General features: G+C 40.9%; 1 non-coding gene across 1 annotated transcript; it reads left to right on the top strand.

The window, feature by feature from the left end:
* Positions 1-10642: 10642 nt before the first annotated feature.
* Positions 10643-10781, top strand: LOC114812720. Its single transcript, XR_003760371.1, has one exon. It is a non-coding gene; the product is annotated as a small nucleolar RNA SNORA7 (small nucleolar RNA).
* The last annotated feature ends 5493 nt before the right edge of the window (positions 10782-16274 follow it).

Raw genomic sequence — 16274 nt, 5'->3', positions numbered from 1 at the left:
GGGAAAAGATGTGGTACTCACTTTGGACAATCAGCATAGAGAGGCATCCTGCCCATCCTTGGGGAGATCTTCCAACATGGAGGTCTTGGCAGTTTTAAATTTTCATTTCACTGATCCAAAATCTGGTTGCAAGAGATTCTCGGTGTAATGTGGGCAATCAGAATGGCCCATCTCCCAGATAGGAGACATAGCCATCATTTGTTTGCTGGGATCTTGATTTCCAAGCACAGAGGAACCCACCTTCAATGTCTTGGCATTACAGGGAGTTTACAAGGGACGAATTCACATCTGTATGAAAGGGCTGGTTTCAGTCTTTCCCACTAGTTTTCACCAACTGTGGAATATATTGTTCATGTCTGCAACTAAGGAGTCACTTTGCTCCAGTGTCATAAGGCCCATCTTTAGAACTGGAAAGCTTTTTTGGAAAGAAAGTTGTTTTAAAATCAACCATTGAGCCCAGTGCATTTAATTGTCTTAAATGAGTTATGAAAGACAATTTCAAAGGTAGAAAGCAAAACAAAGTGGGGGAAATATTTTTTAAGGCATGCTTCTGGCCAAGAAGTTCCATTAGTTGTCTATTAGAAGGTTCTGGGAGTATGTATTCAGCCTTGAGGTAGATGAACTCATATTGCAAAAATAGTTTCCAAAACCAAATTAGGTAAAGCTGAAAAGTTTCCTTAATCACCCACAGGATTATTTAGGGCAGATGTTTTGAACTTTGTTTCACCTAAACTAACCATACTCCTCAGCCACTTATGTATTTGCATATACACCCACACTTATAGTTTTGCCCTCCTTCTTTCTCGTTCTTGCATGTTCACACCCTCTTTCTCATTCTCTGCCTCTTGCTCTCTCATCAGGATCAAAAAGGAGAGAGGAGGACTTTTCCAAGTACTGCCTCTAGCTTCCAGGAGTTTGGGTGTCTGGGGCTTAAGATAGCTTCTGGCTCCATCTTGGCAGAGACACACACTCTCTTGAACACTGGGGTAGGTAAAGAAGGAGCAGTTCTCACTCTCTCTCTTTCTATTTCCACCCCTCAGCCCCCCTTTTCTCTTCCTCCCCTTCTCTCTCTCACTTTACTCACTCTTTGCTAGGTTTTTTATGGTATTTCTTAAGCATTTTATGGGTCAAGCACTGTTCTAATTGCTGGGGTAAATTTATGTTAATCAGGTTGTAAATCAGTCCCTTTTCCACATGGGGCTCACAGTCTAAATAGGAGGGAGAACAGGTATTGAATCCCCATTTTACAGTTGAGGAAACTGAGACCCAGTGAAGTAACTTGCTCCAGGTCATACAACAGGCAAGTGGAAAAGCCAGGATTAAACCTCAGGTCCTCCGTCTCCCAGGCCCTCACTCTTTCTAGTAGGCCAACCTGCTTCCCAAAATCTCTTGTCTCAGCATCTCCGCAAATGTTCATGCCCCCACTGGCACTTTAAAGTACCACCCTGAGTACTTGTAGCCCTGGTTAAAAAGTTCATATTTAGGAAAAGGGGAGCAAATGCAAGAAAGAGACAATTTTAAGGTTTCATCCAGATAAAGTTGTCAGCTAATAAATATTCCCAGGATCATTCATTCCTTCTCAAGGTAACTTTAGCTGAAGTAAAAATCTTGACCCAAATTTTAAAGATTCTCGGGATTTTTTTAAGGACTAGCCAGACCAGTGAGTTGAGAGGATACATTAGTACAGTTCTAAGCACTTAGTACAGTGCTCTATATGTGGTAAGCTTTCAATAAATACTATTGAATGAACATGAGGAAAACAATTCACTTTTTTGGCAAAGATGTTTTCAAATTAAAACAGTGTCATTAATGAATGGTATTTATAGAGCATCTACTGAGTGCAAAGCACTGTACTAAGCCCTAGAAGCAAAACACATGTTTCCTGCCCGCAAGGAGATTACCATCTGAAAGGGAAGACAAATATTTTATTCAAGGAATGAGAACAAAGATAAAATAAAGGTGTAATGGATAGAAATATGAATATGCCAGGATGAAATAGCTGAAGAAATACAATAGTAAAAATATATCCATGATATACAACAATAATTATGGTAATAGAATATATTTCATAGGTATTATAGAGCACAACAAGCACTTAATATGGTGCTCTGCACACAATAAGTGCTCAATAAATATGATTGAAATATGATTGATTAATATGAAAAGTAAAATAGGTATAAATTGAATATGTAATAGGAAAGACTATGCACACAAGCAGAAAAAGTGGAAGGAGAACAGGTCTGGGAGTCAGAGGACCTGGGTTCTAATTCTGGCTCTGTCACTTAGCTTCTGTGTGATCGTCGGCAAGACACTTAATTTTTCTGTTCCTCAGTTTCCTCATCTGGAAAATGTGGATGAAATACCTATTCTCCCTCCTATTTAGACTGTAAGCCCTGTGTGGGGTATGGACTATGTCAACTTGATTAATTTATATCTATTCCAGTACTTAGAACAGTGCTTTACACATAGTGAGCATTTAAGAAATATGATTAAAAAATGCCTATACAAATACCGAGGATGGGCAACCTATGTCCTAAGGTATCCGACGGTTAGGTTGTTGACATGGAGTATTGTGAATTAATTTGGGGAGTTATCTTGGGGAAAGTGGGATTTTGAGAGGACTTTAAAGATATAGGGGACTGTGGTCTTCCAACTCTGTTATAGTGTACTCTCCTAAGAACTTAGTACAGTGCTCTGAACACAGTAAGCTCTCAGTAAATGTGCCTGACTGATTGGTCTGAAGGTTTTGAGTGGAGAAGGGATTCTAGGATGGGAATGTGGTCACCAAGGAGGTGGAAATGGGAAAGTTGACATTGGGTAGTGAAGAAGTGTGTGAAATGGGGAGTAGTGGATGAGGAGAGGTAATACGTAAAATGAGCAGAGGCGGTGGAAAGCCCTGAAGCTAATGGTCCAGGAATGGTTAATTGTGGACAAGGAACATGTCTATCAACTCTGTTATACTGTATTCTTCCAAGCACTTAATACGGTGCACTGCACATGGTAAGTGTTCCATAAGTATGATTGATGGATTGATGTGTAGAGCAATGTTTAGCCAATGGGGATTTGCGAGGAGTGTAGAGATGTGTGAGAAGTCATATTTCAGGATTCTGATGTTGTCAGCAATGTGTAGTACAGACCAAATGGGCAAGATGCTGACAGGGCCAGTTTTAGAAATTTGACCACCTTGATGCTGAGAAAACTTTGCCATACCATCCTATTCCAAATGATGCCTTTACATTATGCTTTGTTCACATAGCAAAACAGAGTGAAGTCATACAGAAGGCCTCACATATGGACAGGGAACATGTTGGCTAACTCTTGTTTTGTACTCTCTCAAGCGCTTAGTATGTGCTCTGCACAGAGTTGGTCTTCAATAAATACCTTTGATTGATCTCCCCACTGTATGTCCCCCAACTTCTACAGTCAATTCAGTACTTTCCCATCATCTGAGGGCTTGAGTATTCAGACATTCTAGTTACACTTGCATAAATCTTTTTATCTTATTGTTTCCTCCAATGGGTAGTTTATTTTAGTGTCTAACTCCCCTACTGGTTGGCGAGCTCCTGGAGGGCAGTGATTTTGTCTATTGTGCTCTCCCAGATGCTTAGTACAGTGCTTAATACATAGTAAGTACTTAAGTAGGGGGTGCAAGTTATATAACAGGTGCTTGTTTGGATTATGATTCTGTTTGGGCACCTTAACTAACCTTCCAATCCCTAGTAGAAGGGGTTGAACTGTGACCCAAACTTGATGGTGTCTCCCCCTGCCAGTCATCTGATGCAATCTGTCGCCATTCCAGTGACCACCCCCTGCATGGACAGTACCCACAATGCTCCCCGGACCAGGGGTCACCCCTGTCCCAGACACCCTGATCCCCAGGATTTATTCTTTTTGGTTTTTTTTTAAATGAAAAGAAATAAAAAAAGATGAGGCTTTTCATTTTATGTCCTCGCCCTTCCTGTGGCCAAAGGGTCTGGGGTCTGGCGAGATGTGGCAGGAAATTTCCTGTGCTAGGGGTGGGAAAAGAAGAGCTTCCTTGTTCCAGACAGTGTCTGTTTATTGTTGTATTGTACTCTCCCAAACTCTTAGTACAGTGTTCTGCACAAAGTAAGCTCTCTGTAAATATGATTGACTAAGTAAAATTGATTAAGTGGAGAGTGGGGAGATGGACTTCCATCTCTACCAGTTGCTAAGGATTGAGGGAGGGTACAATTCCTCCCCAGGATCCAGGACAGAGCTGCCTTGGTTTGCGCCTGCCCCTCAGTCCAGCAGAGGAAAACACGCACATGCGCATCCCTCTTCATCCGAACAGCCTCTCCACCTCTTCTCTGTAACCTGGAGGGGCAGCAGACCCACAGGCTAGGGGATACAGAGGGAAATGCCCTGAGTGGGTACAATTCTTCCTGAGGCACAGGGCCAGGTTTTGGTTTGCTTCAACCTCCTGGTGCAGTGGAAGAAAGCATGCATGTCCAAATGGACAGTCTGCATCCCCTGATCCTTGTGCCGAGTCGGCCTGGGTCCCTTCCTCCTGAGGCAGGAAATTCCTGCCTCCCTGCCTCCCTTGTCCCCAGTGTCACACATGGTTGACCTCATAACTTAAACTCTGAAGACAACCAACCCGAAGCTGCTATTATCTGATCATTGATCACATCATCTTGAAGGATTTCACCTAATCAACGTGGCATAGAACAAACTGAACCAATCCATCATGGAAATTTGATAAGTAATATTGATTGAGTGATGAAAATCTATTTGAGTCTGTTATTCTCGGGAGCGTTTCTACCAAGTGAAACCCTCAAGAAGCAGTGTGGCCTAGTAGCGGATAGAGCATGGGCCTGAGTCAGAAGGACCTGGGTTCTAATCCCAATTTAACCACCTGTCTGCTGTGTGACCTCAAGTAAGCCACTTCACTTCTCTGGATCTCAGTTACCTCATCTGTAAAAAGAGGATTAAAATTTTAAGCCCCATGTCGGACATGACTGTTTTCAACCTGATTACCTTGTATCAGTGCTTAATACAGTTCCTGGCATATAATAAGCACTTAACAAAAAAAATCCCTAACCTGTCCAGCTTGTTCCAGAGCCAATACACTTCCCCTCTCATTTCTCCTGTTCCTGCAGGAACCAATTGTGATGGTTGGAAAATTCTAAATTTTTAACCAACAGGACCTTGCCACCACTCTGTAGCTGCCCCCTTTGTGGTGAGCTCTGAGACAACTGCTTAACTTGCTTATGGTCTGAAGCAGAAATTGACCATTGATACAGCAGGCTAACTGCAATGAGAGAAGACCTGGGACAATAATAATAATAATAATAATGTTGGTATTTGTTAAGCGCTTACTATGTGCCAAGCACTGTTCTAAGCGCTGGGGTAGACACAAGGGAATCAGGTTGTCCCACGTAGGGCTCACAGTCTTAATCCCCATTTTACAGATGAGGTAACTGAGGCACCAAGAAGTTAAGTGACTTGCCCAGAGTCACACAGCTGACAAGTGGCTGAGCCGGGATTCGAACCCATGACCTCTGACTCCAAAGCCCATGCTCTTTCCACTGAGCCATGCTGCTTCTGTGGTGGTTGCTCACTGGGTAGAGAGGATGAGCTTATACATCACTTTTTCTTTTAGATATTTTCATGGTTTTTGGGTGGATATATATACACGAGGTGGTGTGAAGTGCTGAAACAAGATATGTTTTTTGCCTAGAAAAAGGTCCCCTACACTTTTGTTCTGATTTATCAGAAAAGCAGTATGGCCTAAATGGAAAGCATACTGTCCTGGGAGGCAGGAAACCTGGGATCCAATCCTGTCTGCTGGGTCCCCCAATTTCTTGATTTCTCTGTGCCTCAGTTTCCTCCACTGAAAATGGTCATTAAATACCTGTTCTTTCTTCCTTTAGATCCTCATGAAGGAAAGGAACTGTGTTTGGCACAAAGTAAGCACTTAACAAAAACCATGGTATTTTTCTCTAGCTGGATAAAGTGCTAGTCAACCATCTGTTTGAGTATCCATGTGAGAGCTGGCCAATTCAAACTAGGAAAAGCAGGTGAGGCCTTGATGTTTTCTCAAAGTTCTGCAAAAGGTTGTCATTCTTATGGTTTTATACTCAACAGTCCAGTTTTCAGCTGGTCTATCTCCTCCTTCCTATGGATGTGGCATTGGGTAGCTTATTGTTCAGCACTTTTAATTTTAAGGTCTCAGAGTCTCTCTATTTCAGCTCATGCCCCAGAATTCCACATTTCAGAAGTGGAACCTGAGCTAGCACTCTGATTATGTCCATACCTGTAATTTATATTAATTTCTTTCTCCTCTAGTAATAATAATAATGGTATTAAGTGCTTTCTATGCACCAGGCACTGTACTAAGCGCTAGGATGGTTACAAGCAAATTGGGTTCCCTTGTCCCACATGGGGCTTACAGTCTCAATCCCGATTTTACAGATGAGGTAACTGAGGAACAGAGAAGTTAAGTGAATTTTCCAAGGTCATACAGCAGACAGGTGAAGTGACAGAGCAGGGATTAGAACCCAGGACTTTCTGACTCCCAGGCCTGGTAAATTCATTGTGGGCAGGGAATATGTCTGATTATTTTTATATTGCACTTTCCCAAGAGTTTAGTACAGTGCTTTGTACACAGTAAGCACTCAAATACGATTGAACGAAGTTTTGTAGGGGAGAGTCAGGCAGCACCCCCAAGAAATGCTTTGTCTGGTAGATTCTTGCAAAATGTTCCACACGACATCACTTGGTTGCACAGAGTGCCTGGAGTAACATATGTGAGGTCACATGTGTCTGGGTATCTGGTATCTGCTGGCCACTTTACATGCCAACCAGAGGACCTGGGTTTGGGCTGCCAGGTACCTCGTTGAGTTGGGAAAGACTCCATCTTTTCTACCTCATTCTTCCAGCCACTTTAAAAACCTTCAGAAAAGAAGTACTGGGTAACATCACGGATGATTCATTAAGTACAAAATCACTCAGAGTCAGTTAGTATTCAGGTACACGCCCCCACCCATCTACTTCTGGAAGTTGTCTTTTCCAGAAACGTTCAGGCCTTGAGACTTTTCAGCCATTCTCTTCCTGGGAAGGCTCTGCTTTTACTCCAAAGTAACATGACTCACTTTTTGGCAGCTAATTAGGGCATCACGGTACATTTCACCTGGCATTGAGCCATGCATTTTGTCAGCTAGGTTATTGATTAGATGCCCTGATGGCAAATGCAAATGCTGGCCCTTCAATAAAGACTCATAGGCTCTGTACCCTTGGACCCCTTTCCAGAAAGTTGCATGTCTTGACTGTTCACTACTCTATTTTTCAATCATTTTTACAACATCACAAGGAGGTCCTGTTGACCGCATTACTCATACCTGAAAAACATCTTTTTATGCTTTATGTTTATTGGGATCACTCTCATTTTTCTCCCAAACTGTACTGGGCTCTGGGCTCAACTCTGGGCTCAGCTCTCTTGCTTACTTTTCATTTCTCTCCCATGAAATTTTATTATTTGTTAAGCACCAACTGTGTGCAAAGCCCCATAGTAAGTGCTGAGAGAGGAAGGTACGATCCGTGTCCCCCACAAGGGCATTTGATCCAAGAATAAAGAGGCGAGAGGGACAGGCACATAATGAGAGGTGAAACAATAAAAATGGAAAAAATCACATAAAAGAAATGGAAACACACAAAAAATATAAAACCCAGAAAGAGTAATAGAGTGAGTGGCAGAGTTTCGGGTTCCTCGTGGTCTGGAGTCTGACGGTCCCAGTCCCAGTCAAAGTTACAGCCTCAGCCTTCCCACTATACTAAATTGTGTGGATGCTTCATGCCTCTGCTGCTTCTGTCCCTACCATCAGTCTGATTCAAGGCAAGACAGGAGCAAAGGTCCAGGATGATGATGTGGAGAGTAGCCCTAGTTACTGGCAAAGCAGTATTGTGATTTCATATTTCTTTTTCAAGAACCTAATGAAAATGGTTTCCTTTCTCTTTTGCCCTCCCAAAATTGGGCTTGGATATTAAAGTGGGGGAAGAATGTAGCTGGAACTCAGGAGAACATGGATAAGCCCTTCTTTATGCAGTTTAAGAAGGCCACCAAGTACAAGGCCAACTGCATACTCTTTGAGGGCAGAGATTGTGTTCTTTATTTCTTCTGTGTGTTCTCTTAGCACAGCGCTCTACCTACACAAGGAATTTCATAAGTGATTGATAAAGGATGATGATACTGAAGGATTTACAGGTCTAAATTATATTATTGGAATTTAAGAATAATTTTATTATACAGAAGGTAGGAATCATCCAATATTACATCTAATATAGTGCTGGACATCTCAAGAGCACTCAGTAAATACTTGGTAATAGAAATAATGATGTTTGAGGAAGAGTAAAGTAGGAGTAAAAGTGGAAGGAAATTTTGAAAACAGGAACAACAATGGATGGAATTAAGGAAAAGAATGGAAATTAGTTAAAAAAGAAAATTAATTTCAAGAAACCAATTTCAACAGGTTTATGGTAATAGCAGAAAAGGTCTTCTGAGAAGAAAATTGGAGTCACAAAGTAGTTCATTGGAGCTTGATGTTCCTCAAAGGTGTTATACTGAGGCACCAAGAAGAACTCTTCCAAAGTATAGTAAAGGATAAGGAAAGTCATGAAGAAAACAGGTTGGCTAAATAAAGAACAATCTAGAGATTTGAAACTCATATAGGAACACCTTAAAGGTGAAAAACGTCCAATTTATCCAAGGAGAGAGGCATTGACTCCAGGGATTGGGCGGAAATATGTCTTAGAATCTTAATCCTGATTCTGCCTCTTACCTGCAGTGTAACCTTGGGCAACTCACTTAACTTCTCTGTGATTCAGTTTCTTCATCTGTAAAATGAGGATAAAATTCCTTTTCCCCAAACTATAAGACAGAATCCCATGTTGGAGAGGGATTATGCCAAATCTGCTTATCTTTTATCTACCACAGTACTTAGTACTTAGTACTATGCTGGGCACATAGAAAGCACTTAACGAATACCACAATTTATTATTATTATTATTTAAATGTTAATAATAAGCACCCAGACTGCTTCATTCATTCATTCAATCGCATTTATTGAGCGCTTATTGTGTGCAGAGCACTTTAGTAAGCACTTGGAAAGTACAATTCAGCAACAAATAGAGACAATCCCTGCCCACAACGGGCTCACAGTCTAGAAGGGGCTTGCTCCAGAAGCATGGCTTAGTAGTTAGATCAAGGGGCTGGAAGTCAGAAGGACCTGGGTTCTAATCCCAGCTCAGCAATTTGTCTGCTGTGTGACCTTAGTCAAGTCAATTAATTTTTCTGTGCCTCAGTTGCCTCATCTATAAAATGAGGATTAAGACTATGAGTCTCATGGGACAGGGACTGTGTCCAATCTAATTAAGCCATTTCTACAAGCTTGTTGTGGGCGGGGAATCTGTCTGTTATATTGTACCCTCCCAAATCTTGGTACGGTGCTCTGCACACAGTAAGTGCTATGTAAATACAATTAATTGACTGACTACCTTAGTGCATAGAACAGTGTTTGACACGTAGTAAGTGCTTAACAAATACCATCATTATGATTAAGGTGGATTTGTTTGAGTTAGACATAGGAATGCCTTTAACTGAGAAATTAAATTGTGTGCATGTGGTGGGTGTTCTTTGCATTCCAACTTCCAATCTGAAATACTTATGCTGCTTTTTGCTACTGGGGTCCCTGAACCCTATTCTACTTACAAAAGGGACATCATCCCAGCTCTGCCACTTGTCAGCTATGTGACTGTGGGCAAGTACTTAACTTCTCTGTGCTTCAGTTACCTCCTCTGTAAAATGGGGATTAAGACTGTGAGCTTCATGTGGGACAAACTGATTACCCTTTATCTATCCCAGTGCTTAGTACAGTGCTCTGCACATAATAAGCACTTAACAAATACCTTACATTAACATTAATCATCAAAAGCAAGCTCTCTTCTACTTTAATATTTGAGCTCTAGCAGCACACTTGCAGAATGATTCTGCATAGCTTTTCAGAAATTGTTAGCTACAGAGGAGGCAGAACAGCAGATTACATCCCAGCCCACTCCCAGCAATACCAATACTAGTGCCGTGGAAAGGGACAAAATACACCATTTGATCTCATGTAGAAGAAGAATCATTACTAGGCACTCAGTAGTATTTATTGAGAGCTTACTGGGGCTGGGCATTGTTTTAAGAACTTGGAGTTCAGTGAAATTACTAGGCATGATTCTTGGCCTCAGAGACCTTAGATTCTAACTGGAAAGGCAGACATTAAAATAAATTATAGTAAGTAATATGTATGAAGATATGTACTTAAGTGGTAGGAAGGTGATTGTGACTACTTAAATATTTTAGTGTGAAGTATTGAAATGGCAGTTGAGGGATACAGGGTATGGCAATTAGAAATCAATTTGAATAGGCCTCCAGGAGGAGATATTAATAATGGTATTAAGGGCTCACTATGTGTCAAATATTATGCTAAATGCTAGAGAAGATCATCACATTCAACAGTCTCTGACCCACATGGGGCTCTCAGTCTAAGAGGGAGGGAGAACAGATATCTTATCCCAATTTTATAAACGAGAAATAAAAGAAACACTGAAGTTGTGATTTACCCAAAGTTACACAGCAGACCCCCTCTCAGGATAGCACCTGGAGAGTTTCCAGTACTCTACCGGTCTCGACTATGGGAGGAAGAGTCAGACAGAGGCCTAACCATTCCATTCCTAACTTGGTCAGTGGCTAAGCGAGTGGAAGGCAATCTGCTACAAGTCAAAACTCCCTTTTGCTGGGCAGCAGGTGCATGGGAGAGAGTTGAGGGTGGAGACTCAAGTGTACTGTGAGGAAAGAGATATACCAAGAAAACTCTATGGACACACTACCAGAACAATTGCAGATGGAGGTGCGGCTTTCTGGGAGAGATGTATTTACGGTGTCGCTATGAGTCAGAGGCGACCCGAAAGCATAAGACAAAACAAGACACAGCAGGTAAATGACATAGCTGGGATTATAACCCTGGTCTCCTTACTTCCAGTCCTGTCTTTCCAACAGACTATGCTGCCTCCTCTTGATATGAGTCCCAAAGAGCTTTGAAAATAGGGAGAGCAGTGGCTTGCCAAATGTTAAAGGCTGGGGAGTTGCAGGAAGGAGGGAGCAAGAGAGTGGAGGTAGGAGAGAGACAAGAACATGGCAGAGGGAGCATATCCTAGTGGATAGACCATGGGCTGGAGAATCAGAAAGAACTGGATTCTAATCCAGCTCTGCCACTTGTCCTCTGTCTGACCTTGGGCAAATCACACAGATAATTGTGCCTGATTTATCTGTAAAATGGGGATTAAGACTGTGAGCCGTTTGTGGGACATGGACTGTTCCATCTTGATTAATTTATCTCTACCCCAGTGATTAGTACAGTGACAGGCACATAGTAAACAATTAAATACCACTTGGGGGAAAAAAAGCAAAGCGCAAGGCACAGTGAGTAGGTTATGTTGAGAGGAACCAAAAAAACTAAGCTGGGTTGTAGTAAGAAAGGAAAGTGGATAGCAACTGTTCCATTAAAAATAATTGTGCCAGGAGGAGAAGGGGGTTTAGCTGGTTGATAAATTTCTGATAAGGGACAGGAACTTTACATTTGCAAGTATGTTCTTTTCAAGTAAATGATGTTTGGAAGAACAATTTAACTCTGTAATAATCCCCATGTGATCTGTGTGCATCAGTTAGAGTTACCCACCTTAGTCTTGATTTAGCTAGTTGAAACAATTTTTTTTTTAGTTGTTAAAAAAGCTAATTCAGAAAGAAGAATTTTTCTGCACTGTTGATTTGCATCTACCACATATGGGGGCAGAAGTACTCTGCAGCTGCTCTTTCAGTGCACACGGATAGCAAATGTTTTTGATACGTTGAATGCCTGTGTGCTTATACGTTCGTTTCCTCCATTCAGAATAATTTCCCCAGAGCCAAGTTTCTGCCAAATGCAGTGTTTACATATTGAATGGAGCGTAAATGCTTGCTTGAGGCTTTCTCTGAAGTTGTAAAAGGTTGACTAGTACCTTATTGGTTGGCTAAAGAATGACATTGTAAAGGATTTCTATAAGAACAGATGCTTATAAAGCTTTCAGAACATCACCTCCTTTTTTGTATGCACACCACTCACACACAATCACAAATGAGTTGTGCATTCTTTCATGCCTTGCTTAATCACTTCATCGTGGGACCTACATGTGTTTTGTTTCTATTCTGAGATACTCTTTTATTCATGTGAGAAAAAATTCCTCTATTGATATGAGACCTTTTATTATACATACAACTGAACCAAACTACAGGCGGACAATAAGAAAACACAAGACTTCTACGGATATGATAAAAAGATATGTAAGAATTCTAGAGTAGTGAGCAATAGGACTAGATAAACAGTAAATTTTTCCCATAATATCAGCATCAATGTTCATTTATTGGTTACAAAACTCATCTGACAAAAAATATCAAACAAGTTGAAGAATCAGGATTGTTTTGCCTCTGTTCATAATACGACAGATATACCAGAGCTGGAGCAGATATGATAGTCAAAGTCTCAGAGGAGTGTGGTCTAATGGAAAGAGCATGGGCATTAGTCAGAGAACCTGGCTCTACTCTTGGCTTTGCCACTTGTCTTCTGTGTGAACTTGGGCAACTCACTTAATTTCTCTGTACCTCAGTTCCTTCATCTGCAAAATGGGGATTCAATGGGGAGGGTTCTCCCTCCTACTTAGACTGAGAGCCCTTGACGATATTGTATCCACTCCAGTGTGTAGTACAGTGCTTGACACTTAGTAAGTGCTTAACAAATACCAATATTACCTTTCCCTTCATGCGACTTGACCCATACAACCTGGAACTGAAACTAGTTTACAGAATTGCTTCTTACATTCAACTACTAAAGTTAAGGGTCACAACTGTCTCACCAACTGTCCAACTGTGCACTTGGAACCAATATAGCCTAATGGAAAGAGCACAGGCTTGGGAGCCAGAGGACCTGCATTCTAATTCTGTCTCCATCATTTGCCTGATGTGTGACCTTGGAAAAGTCACTTAACTTCTCTGTGCCTCTTTTTCCTCAACAACAAAACAGGGACTCAATATCTGTTCACCCTCCTACTTAGACTCTGAGCACTATGTGGTATTGGGACTGTGCCCAACCTGATTAACTTGTATCTACCCCAAATCTTAGAATAGGGCTTGACACACATAAATATCATAAAAAAACCCCACTAAAGACCCTCAATGTCCCCATCTTCATTGCCTGTACTCTGAATGTGGTATGGGAAGCAGTGAGGCCTAGTGGAAGAAGCATAGACCTGAGAGTCAGAGGACCTGACACTTAATCCCAGCTCCACCAATTGTCTGCCGAGTGACCTTGGGCAAATAACTTTACTTCTCTAAGCCTCAGTTACCTCATCTGTAAAATGGGGATTAAGACTGTGAGCTCCATGTGGAACAGGGACTGTGTCCAACCCATTTTGCTTGTATCCACCCCATTGTTTTATAAAGTGCCTGGCATATAGTAAAACAAATGCAAATAGCAAATACTATAAAAAGTCCAGTAGTTTGTTTTAGAACAAGCTTTGTGAACACAGGATGAGGTATTGTAACCACTGCCTGAAGCCGTTCATTCTAACTGGCAGAAAAGGATGAGGGGTGTGTGGGTAGAAGAGGATACTTATTCTCCCACCTTTAGGATGGGCCAGTAAAGACCTTGCAAACAGGAGTAAGCATATAGAATATTCCTTCTTTCTGTTGCCAAAATATTAATTTCCAGCTAGCCTATCTCTTAGGGTCTTAACCCAGATTTGAACCCTTTGTTGATTTCTCTGCTCAGGTCATGAGGTGAAAAGGACAGGGTAGCTAGCTAAAAACAGGACCCATTTAAAAAGCAAAATTGCATTGAATGGAAGTTTATTTAAATCATTTTATTTGATGTGTATATCCAGAATTAGTTTTAAAAATTTAACCTTTTGTGTGTCTTCCTTAAAATGAATAATAATGCCAGCCTTGGCTAATTTTCAATGAAAATTGAACAGATTAGCACGCTATAACTAGACTTATAGACTAGACTTATTTTTGCACTCATAATACATTAAGAGCAGTCTGTGTTTAACTCATTAATATCCCTGGCCTTATTTCACACTCTTAGTACAATGAAGAACAAAATAGTAATTGATTTCCCTTTAAAGAAAAAAGGAAAGTCTACTTTCAAAATGAGATTTCAGTCCTGAAACACCAGGAATTGCTATAAGAACATTATCAGACACTTGTTGTCCCTAAAAAAAATCTAGCTGGAAGAATTTTTTGCATCAGTTAACCTAAAAGTAGAAAGATCCCTTAAGAAAGCCTCATAATCTTTTTTTTTAAGTACTTTTCCCTTTAGTCAGTCAGTCAGTTAGTGTGTTCAGAGCACTGTACTAAGCACTTGGGGAGTACAATATAACAAAAACCCCACACACATTCCCTGTCCATAAATATTTGACTCGTCAATCAGTGGTATTTATTGAATGCTTAATGTGTGCAGAGAACTACATTAAGCACTTGGAAAAGTTCAATATATTAGAGTTGGTTGATTCTAGCCCGCCCACAAAGTGCTTAAAGTCTGGAGGTCTCTTAAATAGGTAAATCCGATGAGCAGAGTTCCAAGCATTCCTTTATAAAGAATGAGACTACACTTTTTCCTAAAGAGAGCCATTGAAAATGGGCAGGGAACTTATCTACCAACTCTATCATATTGTACTCTCCCAAGAGCTTAGCACAATGCTCTGCACACAGTAAATGCTGAGTAAATCTGATTGATTGATTGAACTGCTGTCCTCTTAAAGGTCATGATGGTGTTCAATGAACAGATGAGGAATAGGTGGACCATAACATTGAGAGCATTTTGATGGGGTCTGTTTCTTGCTCCTCAGGACACTGTGATGAGTTCACAGAGTGGGTTAGAACAGCTCAAAAGGTCACAGCACAGGGTTTGAGAGATCATTTTGGAAGTGTTTTTCATCTTTAGACCACTTTTACCTCTAGTCAGGGGATGTGGGAAATGGGGAGGAAGCAGTCGTGTGGGAGGAATGCCTGAGGGATCCCAAAATTCATTTCAGCCACTTGGTGGAACAGCTCATGGATTAGATTTAGAGGGAGCCCTGTCTGAAATAATAATAATTGTTGCATTTGTTAAGGGCTTTTGGTGTGCCAAAGAGCACTGAACAAAATGCTGGGGTAAATACAAGGTAATCAGGTTAGATCCAATCCCTGTCCTGCCTGGGGTTCACATTCTAAGTAAGAAGAAGATCAGGTATTGGCTCCCCATTTTACAGATGAGGAAACCAAGGCTCAAAGAAATTATATGATTGCCCAAAGTTGTACAACATAAAAGTAGTGGAGCCAGGATTAAAACCCAGGACTCTGACTCAAAGGCCCCAGAATAATCTAGAACCAGAAAGTGAATCCTGAAATCATAATAAGAAACACAGTCATCTGAAACAGGCTCAATCTAAGCAAACCCAGCTCCAGTTGCAAAGGTTCCAAGCACTTCAGATTACTTCACAATTCAATCTGATGATGCATTAATTAGAGTATCATTTTATACAGATAGAAGTAACTAAGACAGAGAAATTAAGTAATTTTTCAATAATCTTTATTCCTGATACATATCTTTGCCACTAGATTACAAGTAACCTGGCAGGTTTTCATCATTAACAAGAACAGCAACAATTAAAAGATTTAGCACTTATTATGTGTCAGGCACTGTTCTAAGTGTGGGGTAGACAAAAAGTAACTAGAGCAAAATCATTCCCTGTCCTACTTGGAGTTCCCAGCCTAAAGAAGGAAGAACAGGAATTTTATACCCTTTTTACAGATAAGGAAACTGAAGCAAAGAACAATCAAACATTCAATAAATTAAGTGAATTGCTCAAGGTTGCAGAGTAGACAAGTGGAAGAGCCAGGGTCTAGAAAACAGGTGTACTGACTCCCACTATTTTTCACTAGACTACAAGAGTATTTGTAACCTTGCAATTGCTAATTTTTAAAAATAGGTCGATTGTGATATTTTTGCTTCAAAAATGAGAAGTGGCTGCACATAAATCTGTCTGCCATTATAATCTGGAGAAACAACTGGATTTTCAATATTAGAAAATCTTATTAGTTTGTGCACTTGCTGAATTCACTGGAGTGTTGCATCCTTTCGATTAGCATGTCAGAATCCTGACTGTGACCAGATGGAGTGAAATCTCAGGGAGGCTCACAA

The sequence above is a fragment of the Ornithorhynchus anatinus genome, chromosome 5, assembly GCF_004115215.2.
Source record: "Ornithorhynchus anatinus isolate Pmale09 chromosome 5, mOrnAna1.pri.v4, whole genome shotgun sequence".
Lineage (NCBI taxonomy): Eukaryota > Metazoa > Chordata > Mammalia > Monotremata > Ornithorhynchidae > Ornithorhynchus > Ornithorhynchus anatinus.
The sequence above is the reverse complement of the archived record's forward strand: the minus strand, read 5'-3'. Positions and strand labels throughout refer to the sequence as shown.